Source organism: Rhinoderma darwinii, chromosome 2, assembly GCF_050947455.1.
Source record: "Rhinoderma darwinii isolate aRhiDar2 chromosome 2, aRhiDar2.hap1, whole genome shotgun sequence".
Classification (NCBI taxonomy): Eukaryota; Metazoa; Chordata; class Amphibia; order Anura; family Rhinodermatidae; genus Rhinoderma; species Rhinoderma darwinii.
Genome location: NC_134688.1, coordinates 356,157,997 through 356,170,038, shown reverse-complemented (window position 1 = coordinate 356,170,038; position 12,042 = coordinate 356,157,997). Strand labels below are relative to the sequence as shown.

Here is a 12,042-nt window from a genome sequence, read left to right as displayed (position 1 = left end):
CCATATATGGGCAGCGATGTCAGGGAATTCCACAGAGTCCCGGAGCAGAGCCTGTACTAGCGCTCTGCCCGGGACTCCGGCTCTGGGGAAGCCCCAGACATCGCTGTTCATATGTGGACAGCGATGTCAGGGAATTCCACAGAGTCCCTGAGCAGAGCCGACACCAGCGCTCTGCTCGGGACTCCGGCTCTGGGGAAGCCCCAGACATCGCTGTTCATATGTGGACAGCGATGTCAGGGAATTCCACAGAGTCCAGGAGCAGAGCCGACACCAGCGCTCTGCTCCGCTCTGGGCAAGACCCTGACACACTGTCCATATATGGGCAGCGATGTCAGGGAATTCCACAGAGTCCCGGAGCAGAGCCGACACCAGCGCTCTACCAGGGACTCCTGCTCTGGGGAAGCCCCAGACATCGCTGTTCATATGTGGACAGCGGTGTCAGGGAATTCCACAGAGTCCCGGAGCAGAGCCGACACCAGCGTCTGCTCGGGACTCCGGCTCTGGGGAAGCCCCAGACATCGCTGTTCATATGTGGACAGCGATGCCAGGGAATCCTCCACAGAGTCCCGGAGCAGAGCCGACACTAGCGCTCTACTCGGGACTCCGGCTCTGGGGAAGCCCCAGACATCGCTGTTCATATGTGGACAGCGATGTCAGGGAATTCCACAGAGTCCAGGAGCAGAGCCGACACCAGCGTCTGCTCGGGACTCCGGCTCTGGGGAAGCCCTAGACATCGCTGTTCATATGTGGACAGCGATGTCAGGGAATCCTCCACAGAGTCCCGGAGCAGAGCCGACACTAGCGCTCTACTCGGGACTCCGGCTCTGGGGAAGCCCCAGACATCGCTGTTCATATGTGGACAGCGATGTCAGGGAATTCCACAGAGTCCAGGAGCAGAGCCGACACCAGCGCTCTGCTCCGCTCTGGGCAAGACCCTGACACACTGTCCATATATGGGCAGCGATGTCAGGGAATTCCACAGAGTCCCGGAGCAGAGCCGACACCAGCGCTCTGCCCGGGACTCCGGCTCTGGGGAAGCCCCAGACATCGCTGTTCATATGTGGATAGCGATGTCAGGGAATTCCAGAGTCTCGGAGCAGAGCCGATACTAGCGGCTCTGTGTCCCGCGTGCTTGAGACCCTTGCTTTAACCCCTTTAGGATGCAGCCTATTTTGGCCTTGTGGCACAGCCGATTTTTTCAAATCTGACGTGTCACTTTATGTGGTAATAACTTGGGAATGCTTTTACCTATCCAAGCGATTCTGAGATTGTTTTCTCGTGACATATTGTACTTTATGATAATGGAAAAATTTGGTCAATAAATTCAATATTTATTTGTGGAAAAACACCAAAATGTAGAGAAAATTTGCAAAAATGTGCATTTTTCTAAATTTAAATGTATCTGCTTGTAAAACAAATAGTAATACCACACAAAATAGTCACTAGTTATCATTTCCCATATGTGTACTTTATATTTGCATAGTTTTTTTGAACATCCTTTTTATTTTTCTAGGACGTTACAAGGCTTAGAACTTAAGCAGCAATTTCTCACATTTTCAAGAAAATGTCAAAAGGCTATTTTTACGGGTACCAGTTTAGTTCTGAAGTGGTTTTGATGGCCTTATATATTAGAATCCCCCCAAAAAATAACCCCATTTTAAAAACTGCACCCTCAAAGTATTCAAAACAGCATTCATAAAGTTTCTTAAACCTTTAGGCGTTTCACAGGAAATAAAGCAAAGTAAAGGGGAAATTTAAAAATTTCTTTTTTTTTGCCGAAATTCATTTGTAATAAAAAAAATTGTGTAACACAGAAGGTTTTACCAGAGAAACACAACTCAATATTTATTGCCCAGGTCTTGCAGTTTTTAGGAATATCCCACATGTGACCCTAGTGCCCTAATGGACTGAAACACCGGCCTCAGAAGCAAAGGAGCACCAACAGGGTTTTGGGGCCTGCTTATTTTTAGATTATATTTTAGGCACCATGTCGGGTTTGAAGAGGTTTTCTGGTACCAAAACAGTGGAAACTCCCCAAAAGTGACCCCATTTTGGAAACTAGACCCCTCAAAGAATTTATCTAGGGGTATAGTTAGCACTGTGACCCCACAGGTATTTTGCTATATTTATTGGAGTTAGTCTGTGAAAATGAAATTCTACTTTTTTTCTGAAAAAACATAGAAATGTGTAATATTTACAAGGAATAAAGAAGAAAATGCACCCCAATATTTGTAAAGCATCTTCTCCCGAATACCGACAATACCCCACATGTGGTAATAAATTATTTTTTTTAATAGAAATTAATTAACCTTTGCAGGACTGATCCTTTTTTGCTTTTCCATTTTAGTTTTTTACTCCACGCCTTCCAAACGCCATAACTTTTTTATTTTTCCATCAATAGAGCGGTGTGAGGGCTTATTTTTGGCAGGATGAGCTGTAGTTTTCATTCGTACCATTTTTTTGTACATACAACTTTTTGATCACTTTTTATTACATTTTATTTAGAACTTTGGTTACAAAAAAACAGTGATTTGGGCATTTTCAATTCCTTATTTCTTACGGCATTCATAATGCGCTATAAATGTCAATTTTACTTCATTCTGCGGGTCAGTACGATTACGGTGATACCATATGTATATAGTTTTTTTATGTTTTGCAGAATAAAATCACTTCTTTATTATTTTTAATTTATTTTCTGTCACCGTATTCTGAGAGACGTAACTTTTTTATTTTTCAGTCAAAAAAGCTGTGGGAGGTCTTGTTTTTTATGGGATGGGTTGTAGTTTTTATTGGTACTATTTTCGGGTACATGCGACTTTTTGATCACTTTTTATTCTATATTTTGGGAGGTGCGGTGACCAAAAAATAGTGATTTTGGCATTGTTTTTAGTTTGTTTTTTTTGCTGCGTTCACTGTGCGGTAAAAATAACATTATAGTTTTATAGATTGGGTCGTTACGAATGCAGTGATACCAAATATGTGTACTGTTTTTTAACGTTTTCATTTTTTCCCTATAATAAGAGACTTATTATAGGAAAAAAAAATCTTTTATTTTTACACTTTTGTAAAACATTTTTATTAACTTTTTTAACTTTTTTCTTTACTTTTTACACTTTCTTTTTTTACCTGCAGCTCTGATCGCTGCTAGAATACATTACACTACCTAGGTAGTGTAACGTATTCCAACTGTCAGTGTGACGTCACAGTCACTCTGACAGTTAGTATACGAGGACCGGCCAGAGTCTGGTCCTCATAGGCTTGCATACATGCCAGACCCGGAAGCCGTTGTCTGGCCCCCGGGTGCCATCAGAAGCATCAGCAGCCCCCACAATTGCATGGGGGCTGCTGATGTGCTACAAAACCCCTACATGCGGAGATCGAATCGAGTGCCACATTTAACAGGTTAATTGCCAAAATCAGCGTCAATGAGCCGCTGATCGGCAACAGTGGAGTGTCAGCTGTCAGGGACAGCTAACCTCCCGGTTCCCGATGCACACTGTCATCGACAGTGTGCATCGCGAACGGCAGTGACGTCCTGTGACTCTGACAGGAAGTCTATCAGGAGGCTGGTCTTGAAATGCTTCCGTACATGGCAGACACAGAGGCCATTACTTGGCCTCCGGTCGCCATGCTAGCCTTATGCAAACCTCACGATAGAAATCCCTAAAAGGCGGTGATTGCAATCAATCACCGCAATTAAGGGGTTAATTGACGAAATCTGCGGAAATAAGCCGCTAATCGGCATACAGTGGAGTGTCAGCTGTCAGGGAAAGCTAGCCTCCCGGTTCTCAGTGCACACTGTCGCCGACAGTGTGCACTGGGAACTACGCAGTAACTGTACGTCCCTGTGCGCTAAGACACTGGCCACATGGACGTACAGTTGCGTCGTGGTGTGCCTAGGGGTTAATGTATTCAAGTGATTCTGAGATTGTTTTCTCGTGACACAATGTACTTTCCGTTAGTGGTCAAATTTCGTCTATATATTCAGTGCTTATTTGAGGAAAAATAATTAAATTAAGAGAAAATTTGCAAAAATTAGCATTTTTAAAAATTTAAATGTATTTGCTTGTAAGACAGATAGTAATACCACACAAAATAGTAACTAGTTAACATTTAGCATATGTCTACTATATGTTGGCAGCATTTTTTTAAAAGTCCTTTTATTTTTCTAAGACGTTAGAAGGCTTCTAACTTTATTTCAGTTCTAAAGTGACTTTGAGGGCCTTATATATTAGAAAGTCCCCATAAATCACCCCATTTTAAAAACTAGACCCCTCAAAGTATTCAAAACAGCATTCAGAAAGTTTCTTTTAAACCCTTTAGACGTTTCACTGTAATTAAAGCAAAGTAGAGGTGATATTTACAATTGTAATTTTTTTGGCCAAAATTCATTGGTATTAAATTTTTTATTTTAATACAGAAAGTTTTACTAGAGAAACACAACTCAATATTTATTGCCCAGATTCTGCAGTTTTTATAAATATACCACATGTGGCCCTAGTGTGCTAATGGACTGAAGCACCGGCCTTAGAAGCAAAGGAGCACCTAGTGGATTTTGGGGCCTCCTTTTTATTAGAATATATTTTAGGCACCATGTCAGGTTTGAAAAGGTCTTGTGGTGCCAAAACTGTGGAAACCCCCAAAAAGTGACCCCATTTTGGAAATTACACCCCTCATGAAACTTATCTAGTGGTATAGTTAGCATTTTGACCCCAAAGGTTTTTTTCTAAACTTTTTGGAATTAGTCTGTAAAAATGAAAATCTACTTTTTCTTCTGAAAAAATTTGAAATTGTTATTTTTTACACTGAATAAATGAGAAAAAGCACCCCAACATTTGTAAAGCATCTTCTCCCGATTAGGCAATTCCCCATATGTGGTAATAAAGTGCTATTTGGACCAACGGCAGGGCTCACAAGGTGTGGAAACCTCCCAAAAGTGACCTCATTTTGGAAACGACACCCATCAAGGAATATTTCTAGGGGTATAGTGAGCAGTTTGACCCCACACGGTTTTTGCAGTATTTATTGGAATTATGCAATGAAATTGAAAAATTGAAAATCTAAAGTTTTTCTAATAAAATGTAGTTTTAGCTCATATTTTTTCATTTTCACAATAGATAAAAGAGAAAACGCACCACATCATTTGTAAAGCAAACTCTTCTAAGCACACCAATACTCCATATGTGGTGGTAAACTGCTAGTTGGACACATGGCATGTCTTTGGACACATGGCACCATTTGACTTTTGGAGCTCAAGTTTTGCTGAAATGGTTTTCGGCGCCATGACACATTTGCAAAAGTGACCCCATTTGGGAAAGTACATCCCTCATGGAATTTATCTAGTGGTATAGTGAGCATTTTGACCCCACAGTTTTTTTGCTGAATTTATTAGACTCAGGCAGTGAAAATTAAAATCTACATTCTTTTCACTAAAATGTTGATTTTTTTTAATTTTCACAAGGAATAAAGGAGAAAAAGCACCCCAACAATTGTAAAGCAATTTCTCCCGAGTACAGCAATACCCCATATGTGGTAATAAACTGCTGTTTGGACACATGGCAGGGCTCAGAATGGCAGGAGTGCTACTTGGCATGCAGATTTTGCTTGATTGTTTTTTGGGTGCCATGTCGCATTTGCAGAGCCCCTGAGGTACCATTACAGTAGAAACCCCTGAGAAGTGACTCCATTTGGAAACGATACCCCTCAGAGCGTTCACCTAGGGGTGTAGTGAGCATTTTGATCCCACAGGTGTTTCATAGATTGTCCCACGGAAGTGCTTCCATGAGGTGCGTGTGATTTTTACGCACCCATTGACTTCAATGGGTGCGTGATGCGCAAAATATGCACGAAGAACGGACATGTCGTGAGTTTTACACAGCAGACTCACGCTGCGCAAAAATCACGGACTGTCTGACGGCCCCATAGACTAATAGGTCCGTGCGAGACGCCTGAAAATCACGCGCATTGCACGGACGTATATCACGTTAGTCTGAATAAGCGCTTAGGGTATGTTCACACGCTTAACAAAAAACATCTGAAAAATATGGAGCTGATTTCAGAGAAAACAGCCTCTGATTTTCAGGCGTTTTTGAAGCTGAGGCTGGGTTCACACGACCTATTTTCAGACGTAAACGAGGCGTATTATGCCTCGTTTTACATCTGAAAATAGGGCTACAATAGGTCGTCAAACATCTGCCCATTCATTTGAATGGGTTTGCCGACGTACTGTGCAGACGACCTGTAATTTGCGCGTCGTCGTTTGACAGCTGTCAAACGACGACGCGTAAATGGACTGCCTCGGGAAAGAAGTGCAGGGCACTTCTTTGCCACGTAATTTGAGCTGTTCTTCATTGAACTCAATGAAGCACAGCTCAAGATTTACGAGCGTCTCAGAGCGTCTCAGACGCCTCGTAAATTACGAGGAGGAGCATTTACGTGTGAAACGAGGCAGCTGTAAACAGTCTGTCTTTTCACACGTAAATGCCTCTCATCGTGTGAACATACCCTTAGAATGAAATTTGGAGCTTCTTTTGAGGCTTCTTTTCAGACGTTTTTTGAGGCGTTTTTTGAGGCGTTTTTCATAGTGTTCAATGGAAAATCAGCTCCAAAAAACGACAGCGAAGCGTAAAATAAAGGCTCGTCGGAACAGAACATCGTAATTCCCATTGAAAGCAATGGGCAGATGCTTGTAGGCATATTAGGGGCGTAATTCGAGGCGTAAAACTGCCGAATTACGTCTGAAACCGCTGCGTGTGAATATACCCTTAGAATTAGGCAGTGAAAATGAAAAATATATTTTGTTCCAAAAAAAATTAGTTATGCTCCCAATTTTTTATTTTTACAGGGCGTAATAGGAGAAAGAACAACACACAATTTGTTACCCAATTTCTCTCGAGTACGGCAATACCCCATGTGTGGCCCTAAAGTGCTGTTTGGGCACATGGCAGAGCTCAAAATGGAAGAAGCGCCATTTGGCTTTTAGAGCGCAGATTTTACTGGACTGGTGTACAGGCGCCATGTTGCATTTGCAGAGCTCCGTTAGGTACCAGAGTAGAGTGGACAACCTTGAGAAGTGACCCCATTTTGTTAACTACACCCCTCAAGGCATTTATCATTTGCCTGGACATATGACAGGGCTTAGGAGTGAAAGGGCATATGCGCATGTAAGGCCTATTTTGGTGGTTTTCGCAGCATTGGCCCACAATTGCAGGGCTCTGGGGTGAAATAGTAAAATAAGCCCCCAAGTAGTGACCACCATTTTGGAAACTGCATCCCTCAAGACATTTTTTAAGGAGTGTAGTAGGCATGTTGACCCCACACGTTTTTTTGTTTTTTTTCTAGAAATGAACGCTCAGTGGATGGTGCAAAGTGAAAATTGACATTTTCCACGGGTATATGCCATTTTAGTGCACAATATATTGTGCCCAGTTCGTGCAACTGAAGACAAATACCTCAAACTGTTAAGAGCGTCCTCCCGGGTATGCACGTAAACTGCTGTTTGGGCACGCCATAGGGTTCAGAAGGGAGGGAGCACCACTTGGCTTTTGGATCGCAGATTTTGCTTGGTAGTTGTTCTTCTTGAGGTTTTGTTAGTATTTCAGTTTATAATGCGGGGGCATATATAAGCTGTGCGGAGTACATCAGGGCATAATAAGCCATATTCTGAGAGCCAGAACTTTGTTATTTTTACTCCACCAGAGCTGTGTGAGAGCTTATTTGTTGCAGGACAATCTGTAGTTTTCATTGGTACCATTTTGGTACATGTGGTTTTTTGATCACTTCTAATTTAATTTTTTGGCAAGCAAAGGGACCAAAAACCAGCAATTCTGATGTTTTTTATTCTTTATTTACAACGTTCACCGTGCGCTATAAATGACATATTTACTTAATTCTGCGGGTTGATACGATTACGGAGATACCATATGTATATCATTTTTTATGCTTTGCAGCTGTATGCACCATAAAATCACTTTTGTTTCAAATAATTTATTTTTGTGTTGCCATATTCTGAGAGCCATAACTTTTTTATTTTTCCGTCAAAAAAGCTGTTGCAGGGCTTGTTTTTTGCGGGGCGGGCTGTAGTTTTTAATGGTATAATTTTGGGGTACATGCAACATTTTGATCACTTTTTTAATACTGTTTTGGGAGGGGTAGTGACTAAAAAAACAGCGATTCTGGAAATGTTTCTTATTTTATTTTTTATGGTGTTCACCGTGCGGGTAAAATAGCATAATATTTTTATAGTTCAGATCGTTACAGACGCGGTGATACCACATATGTGTACGTTTTTTTTAATGTTTTCCATTTTTCCCTATAATAAAGATTTATTATTGGAAAAAAGGTGGTTATTGTTTTCTTTTTTTACTTTTTTTACATTTTTATAAACTTTTTATTTTTTGTCTCACTAGGGGACTTGAAGGCATAAAGCCCTGATTGCTATTCATATACACTGCACTACTTACATAGTGCAGTGTATTAGAGCTGTCAGCTATTCACTGACAGCAAGCCTATTAGGCTTCGCCTCCCAGCGGGACCTAATAGGCTTCCGCACTAGGAGGCCATTGTTAGGCCTCTGGTTTCCATAACAACCATCAGCACCCACGCTGTAGCCGATGGTTTCCATTAGCAACCATCGGGTGCGATCTAACCACCTAGATGCAGCGATCGCTTTTGATCGCTGCATCTAAGGGGTTAATCGCCCAGATCAGCGCCTAGCTCCGATCCTGGCCATTAGAGCAGGATGTTAGCTGTGACAAACAGCTGACACCCACGGCCATGGCAACCATCAGGGGTGCCCACAGGCTTGATACCATCTAGATGCAGCGATCACTGCATCTATGGGGTTAATTGGCCGGATCAGAGACTAGCGCCGGTCCTGGCCGTTACAGCTAGGTGTCGGCTGTAATATACAGCCATCACCCGGCGGTGATGGTGCTGGCTCAGCTTCTGAGCCAGCACCATCACATACACGTTCTCAAGGAGCTGTGATTGGTCAGTCTGCTGTAACTGACCAATCACCGCGATCGCTGGCAGGGGACTGCTGTGATTGGTCCTCTGCCGTCTTACTGTCATAAACAGTTGATGGCACAGTTCTGTCATCCTGTACTTTGACAGTTGTTAGCCAGGAAGCACCGGTACATCCTGGTGCCTTAAAGCACTGCAATACAGGGCGTACTGGTGCATCCTGGGGCAATAAGGGGTTAATTTTACAGCCTTTTCTCCAATTCTCTTCAATGGGAGAAGAAGGCTGCAATACCTGTGAATCGCCACAATGCGTGTTGAAAATTCACAGTGAGCAATTAGAAATAGAGGGGGAGCAGTGCTCGTACGAGCGCTGCACCAGCTTCAAAACCGCTGATCAGCAGGGGTCCCGTGAGTTGGACCCCAACCCATCAGCTATTGCTAGTCTATCCTGAGAATAGGCGATCAATTTTTACTGCCTGGAAAACCCCAAGGGACACAAGTAGCAGCTACTGTGCATTGTTAAACCGAGCCGAAATAATTTTTTTAATGGTTGTTAATGTCTGCGTGTTTTTTGCAGGTTAAACTGCTTTTTAACTGTGAAAACATGTGAACATTAAAAATCGTTTAAAAAAACACACCGATCTGCATTAAGACCCCATGTCGGCTCAGTGCCTGTCTGCATCATGGCCACATTTTGGCATTGCAGTGGCCGCTATGTGTGTCCCTAGTCTAATAGTAATTAGGGTCATAACACTGGTTTTGAAAATGAAATATTGGTGTAAGATAAATTAAGAATTAATGGGGTTTTCCCACTATTACAAGTGATGTTATATCACTAGAATATGCCATCACTTGTTGATTGGTGGGGAACCCCTATATCACAGGATCCATCAGCCCTTATTACAGCCACATGAAAGCGGCCTAAATAGGAGAGGGCTGTAAAAAAAAGCACACTGTAGAAGTATACAACATTTTGAGTATTGTTATACTTTGCGCATCTCACATATATACTGGAAGCACATTTTGTCGTACAGAATAAAACAGGATATTTTTCATAGCACATTTGTTGTAAGAACCCCCAAAGAGCGTACAGTCAAAAATAATTAAACAACTTGACTTTTACAGTTTCATTAAGTAAGGTATGACAGGGTTCTAATCGCTTAATATACACGATGACTAGTGATCCTCATTGTGCACCGCCATATAACTACCACATATTATCAATCATACATTAACACTGGTCTTGAGCAGATTAATGGGCCTGGTGCATCGCACCCACTAAAATCTGTGCATTGTAAGACAGGTATGAAAAGCACAAATAATGTTGATTTCACCATTTGAATATGATAATATTCTAATTCGATGTATAGTCACTACTCGTGTTACAGACAAAACTTGGAGGTGGGCTTGTAAGGGCATGTTTACCACGGCACTTTATGTTACATAACTGGGTCATAACAGTTGGATGTGTGGTAATATCTATAGTCAGGATATGTTCTGATGTGAAATCATGTGCATAGTTACTACTTACATAGAGCTTATATTATAGTTATAACGTATATGTATTTCAAAGACTCATCATAGGTGGTGACATTGGAGAGACTGCTGAGAGATCTCTTCCTATGAAGCCAGAGACTAAGGGGTTAAATACATTTAGGTATAGTAAATAGGTGGGTTAGACATGCCTTACCTGGGCGATCTTGGAACGGGTTCACATTAGAATTTATTTATTCTGTCAGTAGCTCAGTCTGGAGGTGAAACAAGGAAGAATGTTACTTTGTAACGCAGTTAAAATACTTGTCACTTCCGGGTGTGATACCTGGACACTCAGGTGTGTCCTTGTCTGTGGACCTGAAGTTTCTAGCTATGTCGTCCCCTCTATATCAGTTTAAAAGTTTGAAGACGACTGGTGAAGAAAGCTGATGACATATTGTACCTGGAGGCAGCTGTTCCGGGTCATAACAGGTTTTCTGTTTGTCGAAAGCCTTTGTAATAATCTCCCTGGAGGGCTGAATTAGCTGTAGTAATATCTCTATGGAAACGACTGAAAGTTTAACCAGTGTTTAGAGATTACAGAGGGTGCATTTACAATAGGCCTTGGACGCACCTGTCTGCCAAAGTGACCTGGCAAGATAAAGAAAATACTTTTTCTCATGACAATAATATAAAGGCAGGGCGGAAGTCTTATATGCCGGAGGGAAGTCGTGTTTTTCTTAAAAGGTTACTGTATGTAAAAGAAGCAAGATGAAAAGTTTTCATATATACTGTATATCATTATGATCATTTAAATACAAAGCGGGGACTGGGTTAAAAAAACAACCCTGGCACAAATCCCACCAGCTGAGAATTGTAAAAATAAATGCTTAGTATTTCATAAAAAACTACAGCAGAAAGAATTGTAAGGGTATGTGCACACACAAAATCAAAAACATCTGAAAATACGGAGCTGTTTTCAGGGGAAAACAGCTCCTGATTTTCAGACGTTTTTTAAGCCACTCGCGATTTCCGCGTCATTTTTTATGAGAAAACGGCCGCGTAAAAAATGCCCCATCGGAACAGAACGCAGTTTTTCCCATTGAAATCAATGGGCAGATGTTTGGAGGCGTTCTGCTTCCGATTTTTCAGCCGTTTTTTGGGACGTTTACGGGCCAAAAACCGTCTGAAAACACTCCGTGTGAACATACCCTTATACAGAGATGTTACGTAAAACTCCTGAGCTACATCTATCCTGGTATATGGGTCAGGGGGACTACTTGTGCTCCCTCCGGTTCCAGGGCCCTTGTGCGACTGCTACTTTTGCATCCTCTATAGGTATTCGACTTATTTAATATGCACATTACAGTAAAACAAATAGTGTGTACATTGTCATCCATAGTGGAAATTAATTTAGGGTCACCTAAAGTGGCGGTGGAAGCTCTTTTAATGCCCAAGCTGGTAAACTTTGAGATATTTTTCCCCCTTTGTGTTTAGTGATTTAGTGCTCAATCTCTATAGTCCAGTAGTTGGTGCCCAGGTGACCAATTACCTCACTGCTTACTCCAGCAGGGCTCTGTTCCCTCCTAATCTAACATATTTCCT

The 12,042-nt window shown here is 42.0% G+C and overlaps 1 protein-coding gene across 1 annotated transcript in view; it reads right to left on the bottom strand.

Annotated features, from left to right (window-relative positions):
• The window catches only part of LOC142741342 (uncharacterized), an 89,506-nt gene extending 78,603 nt beyond the window's left edge, over window positions 1–10,903 (bottom strand). The window contains exon 1 of the mRNA XM_075850714.1: window positions 10,655–10,903. The gene's annotated coding sequence lies outside the window, so the exon portion shown is untranslated. The remainder of the gene's footprint in view (window positions 1–10,654) is intronic.
• Between the last annotated feature and the right edge of the window lie 1,139 nt (window positions 10,904–12,042).